Here is a 16,473-nt window from a genome sequence, read left to right as displayed (position 1 = left end):
TAAGGCTAGATAACTTGAAATAGCACTAGGTTCAATTTGCACAAACAACCTTGAGCCAAACGTCTACTTGAATTTTTACCCTCTGCCACATGACGCACGGGATTGAAATAATGCTGGCTTTGAATTTTTTTTCGTAAGTAATGCAAGATATTGCAAGGACAGAAATTAAAATACTTAGATACTTCCTATTATGGAAATGAGAGAATTCTTTACTATTCTTAAATAGAAAAGATGATTAGATGCTTAGAAAAAGTTGGATCCTTTATAAGCTATTTCTTCCGCCTTCTTGGCCTTCGTGGTGTGGTAGTCTTCACGCTGGTCGCGTATTCCAGAGGTCCGTGGTTCAATTCCCGGCGAAGTCGTTGCAAATTACTCATCTTCCCTACTTCGAAAAAATACCTAATGTCTCTACAGTGGCGGTCGAATTAAAAGGATGTTGGATGATGATTCTTCTCACTCAGGATTCGGCGACTGAGTCCCCTAAAAAATCCCAATCGCCCTTTAAAACGAGTATATAAGGTATTTCTCCCGCTTTCTTGGCATACTTTAGTGGTGTGATGGTCTGCACAATGGGCGCGCATCCCAGAGATCCGTGTTTCGATTCCTGGCGAAGGCGTTTCAAATTTTTCATCTTTCCTGCTTCAAAAATATACCTAATGTCTCTACACCTTCTCCAAAATGATAAACCGATTCCAATGAAATTTTGAACATACTGATTACGTATTTGAAGATAATTATAATGAAAATTTTCGCCGTGACCAATGTTACAGGGACTGCAGTTGTATTGCACTTATACTACGAAATAACATTTTCCTCCTTTTAAGATTGTTATTTCTTTCCAAGCTATGCTTTTCACCTCATTACTCATATAACTTCACAATCCTTTTCCCTCATACGAATTCTCAATTTTTCCAATCTTTACTGATGGCTCGGTGATGGACGAAAACGCAGGAGCTGCCTATGTGGCTTAATATTGTGAACAAAAATGTGAAGATAAGAGATACAGACTTAATGACAGAAGTACGATTTTTCAGGCTTAATTATCAGCCTTTAAGAAAGCTTTAGAATGAGCTGATACATGGATAAAAGAAATGATTTGGCAAATCGTTTTGTATCAATTTACACCGATTCTCAAAGTGTGTTGAAAGCAATAAATTCTAGAATATGTCTTGTTAAAAAGTAATTGAAGTAAGAAATAAAACTGTAGAATGTCTAGAAAAGTACAACTTGAAAATTAATTGGGTTAAGGATTACACAGGAGTGTTGGGAAATAAAGCTGCAGAAAACACCTCAAAGGAAGCAACTAAGAGCGATAATAGAGATATTTTTCGACCATCTCAATGGAATACGTAAAAATGCCAATTCCGATGGGATAATGATAACACTGGAAGAAAATTATTTCGGACTTTTCCTAAAGTTAACACAAAAAGATTATCTAATGATAAAAGAACAAATTAAGCACTTCGAGGTCATGGACAAAGTCCAGAATATTTAAAGAGATTTCACACATAGAAAGTAAAATGTAAATGTGGTTGTGAACCACAAAAGAGGACTTTATAACTATTTGTGTGAATGTATACAGACAATCTCTATCATAGAAGAATATTTTTTTTTAAATTTTTCAAAAGAAAATATGAATTACTTATTTACGAAAGACAAATCCAGGTTAGGATTTACAAAAATTGTAAATAATCTAATTGGATATGAATATTTTAAAGTAGATTGATTATGTAGTAAATTTCTAAAATTGTAAGTGAGTTGAATTGTATATTTGTGATAACTTATGTAATTTAGTTAGAAAGATTATGTAATAAGCAAGAATGTGTTTCACAATTGTGAGTTTATGTTAAAAGTTACGTAAAATTGATTCATTTAAATAAATAAGGGATTCAGTGTTTTAGAAAGATGGAAAATATCGATTCACAAAATTGTTAAAACAAAATATTAAGATTTCATTATAAGTACTATGTTGAATTTATTTAGAAAAAGAGTCAAGGTGACCCTACTGCGAAGGCCAGAGAATCTAAATATGACACGAAGAATATTAGCCCTCGGGGGAAGAGTTAAGGGCGAACTGCCCAGTATTTGAATTTGGTTAATTAGCTTATTTGGTTCTTTGATTGTTTCTTAGTTTTACCGGTTTGACAGTATTGGTGGTACGGTTTATAAGTTGATTTTAGGTTTAGGTTTAGGTTAAGGTTCTCAGTCTAGAACAGTTCATCCTTATTCTCCTTTTCTTATCTGTTTCACAAATTATTTTTGTATACTTTTTTAACTTCTTTATACTATTTTAACTTGTTTATACTTTTTTAACTTGCTTATACTATTTTAACTTGTTTATACATTTTTATGCTTTTTCGCTACTCCTATGTACTACTTCAATTTTGTGGACCAAAAAGAAAATTGTAACTTCATCCACCAACAAAAGAATTTCCAAAGATTCTAGATTCGAGATTTCCAAAAAGCTGAAAGATATTCGTCAGATTTTTTAATTCATTTAATGATGTCCGATGTGAAACGAACAAGGTCTTCTTGGAAAGCAACAAAATCCTTTGTTCTCATGGTATGATATGAACAAGAACAAGCATCATGTTTTATTTAAGTGCTTTCAATTACCTGTGAAATACCGGGCTAATAATAATTATGTAAATATTTTATTTAAATGATATTTTTCTTAAATTAAGATTATTATTTATATCTATTGGGAAACGAACATACAATTTAAAATAATTTATAAAAGATATAATTTTAGATATGATAGCTATTACCATATATTCAACAAATATTTTATCATGTCAGGTGATAGGAGAAATGAACAGGCTTCAATAATAGTGCGAAAGTGCAGGATTACATGCAGATAAGTTTAATTAGCCCCAATGCAATGATTTTATTATGATAAATTTGAAAAATGATAAAGTTGAATTTAAAATTTCTGAAGTCCTGTGGTTGAGCCGAAACGCGATTTTACAATGTTTATTAGCTTTACTTGAAAATGTAAAGTTTTATTCGAATGAAAAGTTTCAGCGTATACGTCATTAAGAAGATACGATTCAATTACATATATTTAGGTATTCTCTCTTAATTTTATTCCAGGATTTGAATTAAAAATTGCAAAGAAGAGAAAATTTTACATTTCTTCTGCGAAAAAATATGCCAGTATTTTAAACAGTATTATCACTAGCTTCATATGCAAAATTTTCATGCATATCATTATTAAACTGTTAGCCCATGAACAGTGAAAGCAATCGAGTGCATCGAGCAAGACAGAAACTGCAATTTTATTAAAATATTCATAGATTTAGAAGTAAACAAACTATTTTTTCGAATTTTTGCATAAACTTTTGACATTTCGCATGCAAAAGAAGCTAAACCAACAGTACAATATGTATGACTGATATACAAGGCAATGAAGAACTAATGAAAACTTCGGGACAACATTTCCTTACATATTTTCTTTACATATGCATCTGATTTACATAAGAGACATACTGAGCGTTCTTTTTATATTTTCGCTTTCGAAGAATAAGCCAACAAAACCTTGTATAGTTGAAATTTTGCTCTAGGGAATATATTATTTTTTTCAGCAGGTTAGTTATTTCGTAGGAAAAAAAAAAACATCTTCCTCAGAATTTTCACTATTTTTGATGGGGGAAGGGAGATAAATATCGTTCTTAAGTAAATAAAAGATCACATACAGAATTATCATCATTTTAATCGCATTAAAAGCAATTCTTCGTGTCATATTTAGTCATTTATAATTTGATGTAATGTAAATCCACCATAATACGGCTCTTGACTGTTGATGGCTTGTCACTTATAGACAGCTTGTTGTTTCTCTTAGTTTTAGTTGAGGTATATAACAGTATTATTATTATTATACTGCTTTCCTTCAAGTAATTTAATCATCCGTTATATGACTCTGACAAGGTCATTCTTCAAAGTCAATATTTATCCGACAGCCTCTTGTTTATCTCTTTCACACAGATTCTACTTGACGTTCTCTGTTGTTTCGGGATTAAGCTATGGAAAGAACTGTATTTCTTTGCAACATATTGCTTTAAAAGAAATTTAATGGACAGCCGTTCTTAACTCTATGACAAGCGTTTTTCGGCTAAATGTACGTAAGTAGAAGCAGCAAGTCTGTATGACATCTTATCTGATGTGTTGTACTCAGACTAAAATTATTTTCCTGTTAAGATATTAGTGAGTAAAAATAATGCATGTAATACTGGGTTGAAACATAAGTAATGGCCGTTTATGTTTTGTTTAAAATTACGCGGTAAAAATAAAATGTATTAGCATAATGTTTTGTGTTATTCGAAAGAGAATCTTTCTCTCTAGACGATGGCGTATTTGATGTTTTGTCTGAGCTAATTTTTGTTATTTTTCAGATGGAGTTAATGGAGTGTCAAGTTGAGAAAATAATTTTTAATACTTAATGGTGGATCTAGTACAGTGATTCATAAACTGTTTACCCCAAATATTCCTTTCCCTAATCCTAGGTCATTCCCCCCTCCTTTCTCAAATTCAAATAATACATGCATACATTTATTTAGATAAACATTATTTTTAACGTTATTAGACATTAGGTTAGACATTAGGTTATGTTAGGTTATGCTGGAGACGTGAAAAATGAGCAGTCCCCTCCCCGGGACTCGAACCTGGACCTCTCGAACATCCGCCAAGTGTGCTACCGTTACACCACGCAGGTTTGCAGAAAGGAGGGAGGAAATAGCTTATAACGTGTTTACAAATTTAAAAAAAAAAGTATAGGAAATATTTATTAATACAAAACTTTAACAAAAGTAATTTTTCATTTTTATAAACTAAAACTAATTTACTTACCAGGTAAATAAAAGGCTACTCCATTGTCTCACAGAACTATAACCCCCCACATTGAGAACCCCTGATCTTGTATCGTTCAAAGGAAGAAAATAAAATATGCTCGTATAAATAATCCACGTTGAATAATTTTAATATTGTGTATGATATAAGTAATCTGGGATAGTTATTTTAATTACTTAATTCCTTAAATCGCATGCTACTCTATTTCTTCTTAACTTCCAACAAAATAAGTAATTCACTCAGACCAAATATTTAAGGAAAATCTCAGTTCACTTAGGAGTTTTATACTACGAAAGGAGGTTAAACCACATTATATCTTAACAGAGCCTTTTTGGTGGGCGGTTAAAATCTGAACGTTTTCAGGTTTTTTTTTTCGCTTATTGTGAACGGAAATAGAATATAGTGTATTAAATTGAAACTACATTTTTCATGTCAAATACGAATGACATGCCCGAGTTCATGCAATTAGCCAAGTACTGAATATGCCGCAAACACGTGCATTTGCGTTTTCAATCGCCTGGGATACAACTCGTCATTCCTCATATCATTCTGGAGTCATTGTCACGAAACAAGTCTCAAAAAACAATTTTACTGCTTTATAACAATATAGGAAATACTACTAAGTTTGAACAGTCTAAGTGATTAATCCAATTAAAAAAAAATCAAAAGCATTCGGAGAATATACAGATCTCACAGGACAGCCACAGGCAGTCTACGATTGGTTTTGTTATCGAAATCATAAGAGTTATGTTATTACGACACATTTAGAAACGTTGAATGAAATATTCTTACGTTTCATAAAGATAATATTCAGTTAAGTTTTGGCTAATAAATGATCATATCCATCATGATCAGGGTGCCATAATGCAGGGTTTGGTTTGGTTTAGTTGTATATAGCAAAGCACACTTGGGATGTCTGCCGAAGAGGAAGAAGGCCATTGTGTACAGGACTCGTAAAAATGCTACACTTGATAAGGGGGGGGGGAAACTACGATAAGGCACATGCAGCCAGTTCTTTCACTTGGAATTGAAGCCCGATTGGAACTATCGGCGTTCTACACAGCATTACTGCCTTCGACTATGCGAACATACAGAAATCGACTACTTACAAGGAAAACATTCATAAAATATAAATTGAGAGGATCTGCAACAGCGCTGATACAGCAACATAGATTATTCAAAGCGACGAGCCATTTGAGTCAGTTCAATCTAGTTGGAGTTATTATGTAACTGACTCATCGTTTGTATTCTTAAAGAAATACAAGCGGAGATAGATTCAGTGAGAATTGTTGAATTATGTCTGATGTTTTTGCTAACTGTATATCTGATTCCGCCCTTTGTGAATTCGAAAATATTACTTATGTATTTCGCGTATCTTGATATTAACTGAAGTGAAGCTATGGGGTATTTCCCCCGCCTTCTTAGCATGCCTTCGTAGTGTAGCGGTATCCCTCCCGTTGCGTATTCGAGAGGCCCATGGTTCGATTCCCGGTGAAGCCACTGATTATTTTTCATCTCTGCTGCTTTCGAAATTCCATAATGTCTCTACAGTGGCGTCCGAACTAAAAGGGTGGTGGATGATGATTCTCCACCTCCAGGATTTGGCGACTGGGTCCCCTGAACACCAGTCGCCCTTTAAAAGGCGGAGTATATGGGGTATTTCTCCCGCCTTCTTTGCATGCATTCGTAGTGTAGTGATCAGCATGCTCAGCGCGTATTCGAGAGGCGAGTGTTTCGAGTCCCGGCGAAGGCGTTGCTCATTTTCCAGCTCTCCTGTTTCGAAATAACCTAATGTCTCTACAAATCGCACAGATTTCTCCCTATGACCCTACTTTATATCTAATTATATAGCTTCTCTTTCTATCAAAAAGTGCTCCAGCCTAATTTTACTTACAGTTGGTACTGTTCAATTAAAATTTGTTCACTTTAAAAAAAGCCAGATACTACTTTCGATATTCTGTTGCTCTGTATTATTTTGGAACATAAGAAAGTATTGAGTAATGTATTGGACCCATTTAAAGACAAGCGTGAAAAGAAATTCAATATTTGGATAACGGTTTTCATCTAAAGGGTTACTTTAATAAAGTGACATTTTGGAAAGAATATTTTGCTTCCTCATTAATAAAGTTTTCCTAACTTTCACAATTTATGCACTAGACTGATAGTCTGCCTTACTCTTTTCAATGCAATTAATTATCTTCAGCTTTAATAAATCTGGCGCTGGATGTAGAATTAAATCTTTTCATAATATTCTTAAAGTTTTGAATATTTTACATGCTAAATACGGTAGAAACTGCAACTAAGATTGTGGACATTCGTTTATTTTGACTAACAATTAATTTTTAGTTAAAGCAACTTTACTTTTCATCCACGCTTTCTTGCCAGAATGGCTATCAGTTACCGCGCGTTTATTCAAATTAAGGCAGAAATTAGTGCTATTTAAACGAAGGTTTCGGAAGGTGCTTTTAGAGCGTGTTATGCCTGCTTGAAGGCCACATTTTTACTCTGACTTACTAGCGAATGATTTCTGTGGCGTTGATTAATTCTAGCCATTAATCTTGTTTCCGCCGGTTTATATGAGTCAGAGCCTTTCCGCGCTTTTAAATTATCCTGGGAACCGTTAGGCCAGTTTAACTACATTTTATTTTAAGTTGAGCATTAATTGTTTAAGTTAAGGATAGGTTGGATTGTTTAAGTTGGCTTATGTAAGCCCAAGTGGGGCACAGTCGTCCCCACTTGGGCTTACATATTAGGCTTATGAATCGTGATTAAATAAATTCCTTCATTCATAATTGAATAAAGGAATAAAGGGAAAATATGTGATTGAATAAAGGGTCATTTACACCATTCTTCTGACTTTTTCTGTAATACTAAGACCTAAGATAATTCTTCTACAGTTTTTCCAGAGCTCGTTATTTTATGTTTTCAAAGAATACGAAACTCTATATGATATTTCTGAATGTCTTACATAGTTTGTAATTCAGAACAAGTTTGCAGTCTATCAATTTACTATGTCAACTTGAAATTTTATCTTTCCATTTACGTCCTAATCAGAATATATGTTACCTTTTTTCCATGTTCCAGGGAAGTTTTTCCCACACAGAAGTATTATGTTAAATCTTGGTAAAAATAAATATAAGGGAAGCTTCATTTCACTTGCGCATGAAATGCATGTCTTGTAAAGCAGGTAATAGATCTGACTGTTTCTTTTATTCTTTGATCAGTTTGCATCCATTAATAGCAAAACCTATCCAGTAATGCTAAAAACATAATTAACTGATTATTTTACTTTCCTGCCGTTATTGAATAAACTCGCCGCTTGTATTCAAGATTCACAGAGATTGAAAATGCTCATGCAGGTAGGCTTCTGGCTGTGATTAGAACTCGGCTTAAGTTACTAATAATCGATGGTGTTATTCGCTTGGCAATTAGAAATGTATTTTTATAGGGACTTCATTGGAAATCTGATTCTTCTGATTTTTTCTAGTGTTTCCCTGAATTTTCGGGATCCAAGGAAACAATTTTCCTCAATAAATATGACGTTCTAGTTATTAAATGAAGTTAGAAAACTAAAGAATTGTCTGCCTTTCCACAAAATAAGTTGTAATAACTAAGAATATGATTAAAAATTAAAAACCAGTATACTTGCTATTCTGAACTATGTATAGGAAATATGAATCTAATGAATGAAATATATACAAAGAGTCCTTTTAATTAGCTCATATTTTTTTTATTATTATTTCTTTTCTATATATTATTTTTCTTCCTTCGGCGGCCACCAGAATTCAAATTAGTTTAAGTTTAAATATCGAATGGCTCTGTTATTTGTTAAAAACATTGTAGGAATTATCCAGTATCCTGTTAGTAAAAGAACAACAGCTGTTCTCCGCAGTTGACATGTGGAATTTTGAGTGAACTTTGTATGTGTTATAACGGAATGTGAGTTTTCATTATTGTAATGACTTAGTAGTTGAAATGTAGATTGTGTGCTCAATTGAATGAAATTGTAGGATTCACCACTGTGTAATTCTAAGTTACAGTTGGATGTGAAGAATCTTAAGAACTAGTAAGCGAATAATCGCTTGAGTTCGTGAGACAGTAAATAAACTTGGAAATGGTTAAAAGACTCTTTATTATTCAAATAAGGTTTAATAGAACTCTGTCTTGGAGTTGTACTTTAAAGCCGACACCTAATTGACTGCGAAGCTATCAAGGGCCTAAAGTACGGCCGAGCGTAGCAATAGCTTAAGAGAGAGCAGACTAAAAAGGCGGACGCTTGCTAGCCAGAATATCTGGTATTTCTCTCACTAAGACAATAGAACTTCGCGGCTAAATACCGCTCTTTCTCATTAGCAAACGTGATTCTAAAACTAAGTCCTGGCGGGAAGTGGTAAGTTGTAATTAAGGCGCAATAGGAAAGGAAGTTTAACTCAGAATTTAACTGCTAATAAAATTAACATAATCCTTGCAAAATATTTACATTATTGAAGTGCCGGAGGTATCATTGATTAGGGTTTTGGTAATTTTAAGCTTCAGAGCACACTTAATATAATGCACCACTGTAAACTGTAATTATTTCTTAACTACACTGTTTATTTCTAATGGGCACTTTTAGAGTGAATAACAATGGAAATTTTACTAGCGTCAGGTATGAAATAGATAAAATACTTTTTCCAAGTGATGTAAAGGTTACAGTAATTCCTCACTTGCTATCTTTTTAAATGGAGAATTATTAGTTTCTTGGGTGCTGTTTAGAAATGAACTTTATATTATTTAAGAGGACAGGTCTGTACATTTTTAATAAGGATAATAAGTTTTAAAATTTAATATTGTATATTTAATTCTGTAACAATTTTTTATGTCATGGCAAATTTTCATGACTTTAATATGACAACCTTTTTAATTATGCTACTGAAAAACTAAAATAAAATTAAATGTTTTAAAATACATATTTTCCAGTCCATAAAAATATCTTACTGTTGAATAATCGAATACGAAGAGACAAATAAAAATCAGTTTTTTCCTTTCATATTTTCTCAACTATATTAATATTATTTGTGTGGGAAATCATACCGTCCAATGCTGAATGAGAATTGCCCGTTATGACGTCATCAGTATAGCATCACCCAGCGCAGTAAGAATCATCCCAGACAGCGCTGAGACCTGGTCGAGAGTGGAGGGCAGACGTGAGCAGACGGCTCACACGTCTTCAAGAGTTTATAAAAGGACTGTTGGTGCATCATTATGTTAATCCTGCATACCGTTAACTTCATCTTTATATACTTTTCTTTATATACTTTTATTTCTTTCTATTAAATAAACCATTTAAATATTACTTCGTGCTCTCATGCTGTGAATCAAGTCAAATTCTACATTTGTGATATGCTAGTTTGTATTTTAGTATATGTTGGTGGTACCAATGTTAGCTCAAAACGCGAGTGTGTTGTTAGGTTTCATTTTTTTATTGAAGAATTTAAGGATAGAAGGCACAATAGTTGTTCTCCAGCAATTGACATATTCTCCAGCAATCAGCATACTTTTATCATATTTTTTTTTCCTTTCTCTCTCTCTCTGCCTATGTAACACAACGGGGTGCCTGGTTCTCAGAAGATATCGAAAAAAAGATCAGGATTAGGGTTTAATAATATTACCATAAGATAAATAACGATGATAATACTCTAAGAATGAATGGATTAAACATTATGAATACTGAAGAATTTTGTTGTCATTTCATTGTCTGAAGAATTTCATTACATTGCTTGCAAATTTTGAGTATAATACTTGGGACAATTGTTCTGGGAAAATTTTAATTTGGCAATATGCCCATGGTTTGAACCCTTTATTTCAGATTTACTTAAAATAATTAAATGCATGTAATTACCCATTTTTCCATTCATACAGTTTAAATTTCCATGCACTCGTACAGCCCCAGACCAACTGGATACCTCAACCATAATTGACTGAAAAGAATAATATTCTTCATTTGAAGATCATTATTAAGTTTCTGCCATACCATTTGTTTTCCATTAGTCCCCAAAATAATGAATTTGCTTTCAAATACTATAAAATTCCAGAAAACTTAAGGCCTTTCAATACAGGTCTTAGCGAAATGTAGTCATGATTTACAAAGAAAAGTCTGTCTTCTAATTATTAAGCCATGAATTATATTTTCTTAAAAGTTTTTTACAAGCAGATTTACTAATTTCACTGCACAGTTGCAGAGTTATAAATAGTATTTTTAATGATACACCTTTCCTGGTGAAACGCTTGTGCCATATTATTGGTTTATTATCAATCATAATTAATTAATAATATTTCGAAAGTATATTAGGAATCGTAAATTTGTTCGCATTCAACAGATTACATCTTTTTCTGGGTGATTTTCCGCAGTTTTAGTAAATTATTACAACTTTCCTCACATAAAAATAAATTACAAATGTTTTTCGATCCAGGAATTTATCTTTGTCAGGTTTAAAATTTTTCTTTCAGATATTTAAAATGAATAATCTGTCATAATAATCTTGAAACCCTTTTTGTTATTGGCAATGCCTCAATACCTTTTTAATTTTTGTATTCTTATTTAAAGTTAAGATTTAAAATGCCTCATTGAATTAATAATTTTACTTAATTATCTTCATCATACTAAAGCGTGAGTCAGAAAAATGTATAAACATTATGAACTGTCACAGAAAATTTATTTTCCTACCTACAATGTTAAAATTCTCAGAAAAAGTGATGTTATGTTTCCTCAACATCTGGCTGTGCAGCCTAGTTAGCACCAAGACATGGTGGACATACATTTCAGCTTGAAAGGCGGAAGAATGTTATTAAGTGGTACTAAAAATTTGAAAAAGTTGCTGCGGTTTAGAGACAGTGGAAATGTAAGTATGGAACTGATCCACCTTCAAGGTTACAAATTACAGGTCTGCCAGGAAAATTAGAAGTTCATAGAACGGTATGCATGCATAAAGGCTGATCAGGACGACCTCCCACGGCTACAAATACAAAATTCTCAGTTGCGACGCTAAAACTGTGTCAGTGTTGACAAAATTTCTTGAAGCCAAGGGTCACATTAGAATAGTTAAGTGCTAGAAGTACTCTGAAGATAGGCAAGTTGCGTGAGTACATTCCAAGGCTGGTGCAACAGCTAAGCGACGAAAATCCAGATCGCCAGGCATGGAGTCGCCCAGACGCTATAGTGGTTAGGGAAGCTTGACTGCGATATCGAAGAGTCCAGGCTCGAATCCGGAGAAGGCATGGACGTAAAATTGTTTATTCCTTCATAGGAGGCAATGGTGGCACTCACCTATTAAGTGCCTTCATAATAAAGAGACCATCGATTTAGCCTTAGGATGATGCCCTCATAAGCAAGTGCCCGCCATTAAAAAAATTGTGAATGGAGGATTCAGGAGATGATTACATGACCGGGATTTATGGGTAACAAAGTTTGGTCGGATGAAGCACCATTTAAACTTAAGGAAACTGTAAATAGGTGTAATTTATATCTATTGACCTAACGTCATACCTATTGACAGTGTCAATAGGCATGTGTACTATATTGAAAATAATCTCCACATTACTATTAGAAAGGCTGTGAATTTGCCTGCTGTAAATGTGTAGTGTGTATCCTAGGGAATTCCGATCTGAAGGTACTGTAACTGGAGGAAAGTACCTAACAATTCGTGTTGATTAAAATTTTCCTGCCTTTCATGCAATGTACGGTAAATAGAGGTTTATATTACCAACGAAATAGTGCCCCTCCGTACTATTATACTGTCTGTGATCATACTTGGATCGAAATGTACCAGGTCAGCGTGTAGAATACAAGGAGACCAATTGAATTTCCTGCATGCTGCCCAGACCTTACGCCATTCGATTTTTCTTATGGGCACAGTAAAAGATAAGATTTGCCTTCGTAAACTACGTAGTCTGGGCTCACTTTGAGATGAGATTTAAGCGATAAGTGCTTGGACACTTCCGTGTGAAGTACTGAAGCATTTGTGATTCGTACTAGGAAATGTATCTATGCTGAAAGTCACTATTTTGAACATTAACCCATTAACCGCCAAAACTACAAGGAATGTTTATTTTCTCATGAAAATAATAACACATATTAAATTAAGCATTTATAATATAAATGTACATTGAAAATTTAAAAAAAAATGCTCTTACCTGTGGAAAACGCGAGTGTTGCGTTCGCTCAACGTCAGCGGAATAAGACTACGGATGTTTAGTGAGTAGGATTGTACTCATTTTGATGTTTCTTTTGAGTGGAGCGCAATATTACTTTTTAGCTGTATAAATCAACAAATCACTTTACTTGTAATTAATTTAATATTAAAATATACACTGTATTTCTTTTACAAATACAGATTATTTCAATTGAAAGATTCAAGCATGAAAAGCTTGATTACAATCATGATGTAAAGCTACGTTACATACTTTGCATTTATAAACAGTCCGACTATGATACTCTTTACAACAAAGTCCTTTGTTATCAACGGACTTTACGATAAATGTCTACCATCTCCATGCAGTGGTTTTTTAATGCAGAATTTACTAGGTCTTCGTGTTGCTGATCTATTTCTGGCTAATTCTACACTCTCAATAGGAGTTTGCAAAAGGAATATTGCATTCTCGCGTCTGAAATCTAAGAGACTTTATATTTCCAGTAGTAAAAAGTGGTGATATTTAGTAAGTTTAGATACGGTCTCACCTCATGTAATTTATCAGTATTGTCAATTTAACAATTGTCAAATGCAAATTCTGCTTCATATTCCTGTACTGCAAACGTGATATCGATTCTCGTACAACAGGAACAGAAATACAGAAATGTCCTTATGACTAATATCCTGTAAGCAATAATATTAGAATAAATCTTCTCATATAGGTTTCAGATACAATAAATTCTGGGCTCTTTTTTTTTTTTTTTTTTTTTTGCTGAGCATATATATTTGTCTGTTCAACGAGAAGAGAGTAAATGTCTAAACCAAAACGAAAATCGAAAATATGTGCTCTAGTTCTACCTCGTATTTTGTCTTTTATAATTTATCTTCTATCTCTTTCTTCATGTTCTTCCTGAGACATAACTAACAGTTCATTTTTTATCCACTTCAAGTTTTCAATCTTCTGCTTTTTAAACTTTTTAGTATGACTATAACTGCTTTTAGAAGGTTGAGACTTACTTCTTACGTGAATTTCAACTTTCCCAGCAGCATCATTTGGTAAAATATCATTATCATTATTTAAAACATTGCCATTCCTTTCTTCTTCGTCACTAATTTCTGCAATTTCTGGGGGAACAACAACAATATCAATTTCATTCTGGTCATTATTAACATTATCATCATCTGTTTCTTCATCAAATAATCTTTGAAGGGCTTCTTGTAAAGCAAGATACCTTGTTCAAGGCATTTTTAAACAACCAGAACATGAACCAGAACATCAAAAGGAATGAGTGAAGAAGGAGATTGACTACCCGTTTCCTGCTGACGTTACGTCAACGCAACACCTGTTTCCCCTTTTTACTCAACACAAATATAAACATCTGACTGATGTCATGTTCCGATAAACGGTGACCTTGACTACAATCATGATACAAATACAGATTATTTCAATTGAAAGATTCAAGCATGAAAAGCTTGATTACAATCATGATGTAAAGCTACGTTACATACTTTGCATTTATAAACAGTCCGACTATGATACTCTTTACAACAAAGTCACTCATAAAGACACTCATAAAGTCACTCATAAAGACGGCGATTCTTTCGTTAAATATTTTCAGCAAAAATACCCAGTCCAAAATTTTCCTTAAATTTTGCTTAAAGTATGAGATTAATTATTATAAACAAAATGATTGTTGAAGGCAAATATTTTTTACAGAAATAATCTTCATAATATTCCCTACACAAAATCATCTGCTGGTATAAAATATCTTAGGTAGTTACATTTATATACGCATTTATTTTGACCGTTGCGTCAATACAACACCAGCGGCTAATGGGTCCTTTAGAACATTGAGTTGGATCAGAAAGGATACTTATTTTTAAAATGTTACTATAGCCTTACTTTTCCCAGAAATTAAACTTGTAGGTAAGAAAATATGTTTTATGACAGTTCAAAGTGTGTATACGTTTTTCTAACGTATCCGGTAGATTCTGCATGATATTTGTCCAAAAGACTAGTATTGGAATAATAAACTGAATTTCTATCTGCGAATGCTTGAGAGTTTCTGATGTCCCAACACGCTTTTCAGTCACTGCGTATAAAATAAAAGTGATTTTACTAAACCATAAGCTGCATGTTAGTCTGTTTTATTAAATGCGAATTTATTTTAGTAATATCTTTAGTGAGAAATTTCCTCTTAGATAAGTGACAGAATATTTATTTATTTATTATATTTACTTTATTTACTCATCCCTATAACCATAATTAATAAATATAAACTCAATTCAGATATATACCACAATCATCTTCACGAACAAGGTATTATTTTCTTAGGCTACAACAGCGAGAATATTATACAAAGAACTTTTGATCCACAGTTGATTTGTAGTAATGCATTTGATTAATAATTATGTTTATAATATACGGAGAAGGGGATATTTAAAACGAAAGATTCATGATTAAAGTATAAAATGAAAATAGCATTAATTTAAAGAATGAGAAATCATTCTGTGAATTACCAGTCATTATTACTTGACGGGGAAAATATTGAGGAAGTCAGCATTATGCATACCCATACAAAAGCAGCTTAACAGATTGGCAGGAGAATTTTGACATTATGATTAACCTCACAAACCTGCATAAATTTTAGGTTTGTTGTGCTGTGTATGCCTAAACTGAAAAGCATTCAGAGCAGGAAATCTGGGGCCCAGTATTTGAACTTCACTTATATGAAGGTACATTAATCATCGCTACGAGAACTAACGAACGCTTCTTGGCGGCTCGTTAGTTCCCTTTAATGGTTTAATAAATTACAAAAGAGAGGACAGTTTCACTATCTATAAAGGGAAAATGAATAAAATAGAAGAAAGCTGTGGTTTTTTTAAATAGGATAATAGAGGTTTGCAGTTTTGGTAATGATATTAATATGACATAGAAAACTTAATGTGAACTATATTTCAGTTTTAAGTAATTTCCAATCTCAAAGCTAGAGGAAGCATTAATTTAATGCAGAAAGGGGAAAATGCAAATATTTTGTTTTTATATTCTATGAATTATATACAAATTAAGAGACTTTACATAACAGGGGCTGAGAAAGGAACGTAAAAGTTCAATCATTATTTAATCGATTTTAGTGTCTAGTAACCACCTAGTTTAGTTTTAGTGTCTAGTAGTTTATGTAGATATTTAAAATTTTTTATGACGATTCTCTAAAATAAAAGAGAAAGATGTTACGAAAAATAGGTATTGCTTGTATTCAAACGCGTAATTAGTTGGCGTTTTACTTTGGCACTTAGATTTTAGTTCATTCAGCTCCTTATACAATAATAAATGTGAATAAAAAAAATAAAAGTAAAATATTGGTAAATTTTTTTGGATGCATATCTAATAATATTGAAATTTTGACACATTTTTGAACCAAAATGTGAAACAAAAGCAAATATTATACTTGAATAATAT

At 32.8% G+C, this 16,473-nt stretch overlaps 1 long non-coding RNA gene across 1 annotated transcript in view; it reads left to right on the top strand.

The window, feature by feature from the left end:
- LOC118198039 (uncharacterized) overlaps positions 1 to 16,473 on the top strand; it is a 45,180-nt gene that overhangs the window by 1,310 nt on the left and 27,397 nt on the right. The gene's annotated exons all lie outside the window — the stretch shown is intronic.

Source organism: Stegodyphus dumicola, chromosome 2 (assembly GCF_044657685.1).
Source record: "Stegodyphus dumicola isolate Sdum_Otavi_A_Nest chromosome 2, ASM4465768v1".
NCBI classification, from domain to species: Eukaryota; Metazoa; Arthropoda; class Arachnida; order Araneae; family Eresidae; genus Stegodyphus; species Stegodyphus dumicola.
Note: the sequence above shows the minus strand (reverse complement) of the source record. Positions and strands in the feature narration are given on the sequence as shown.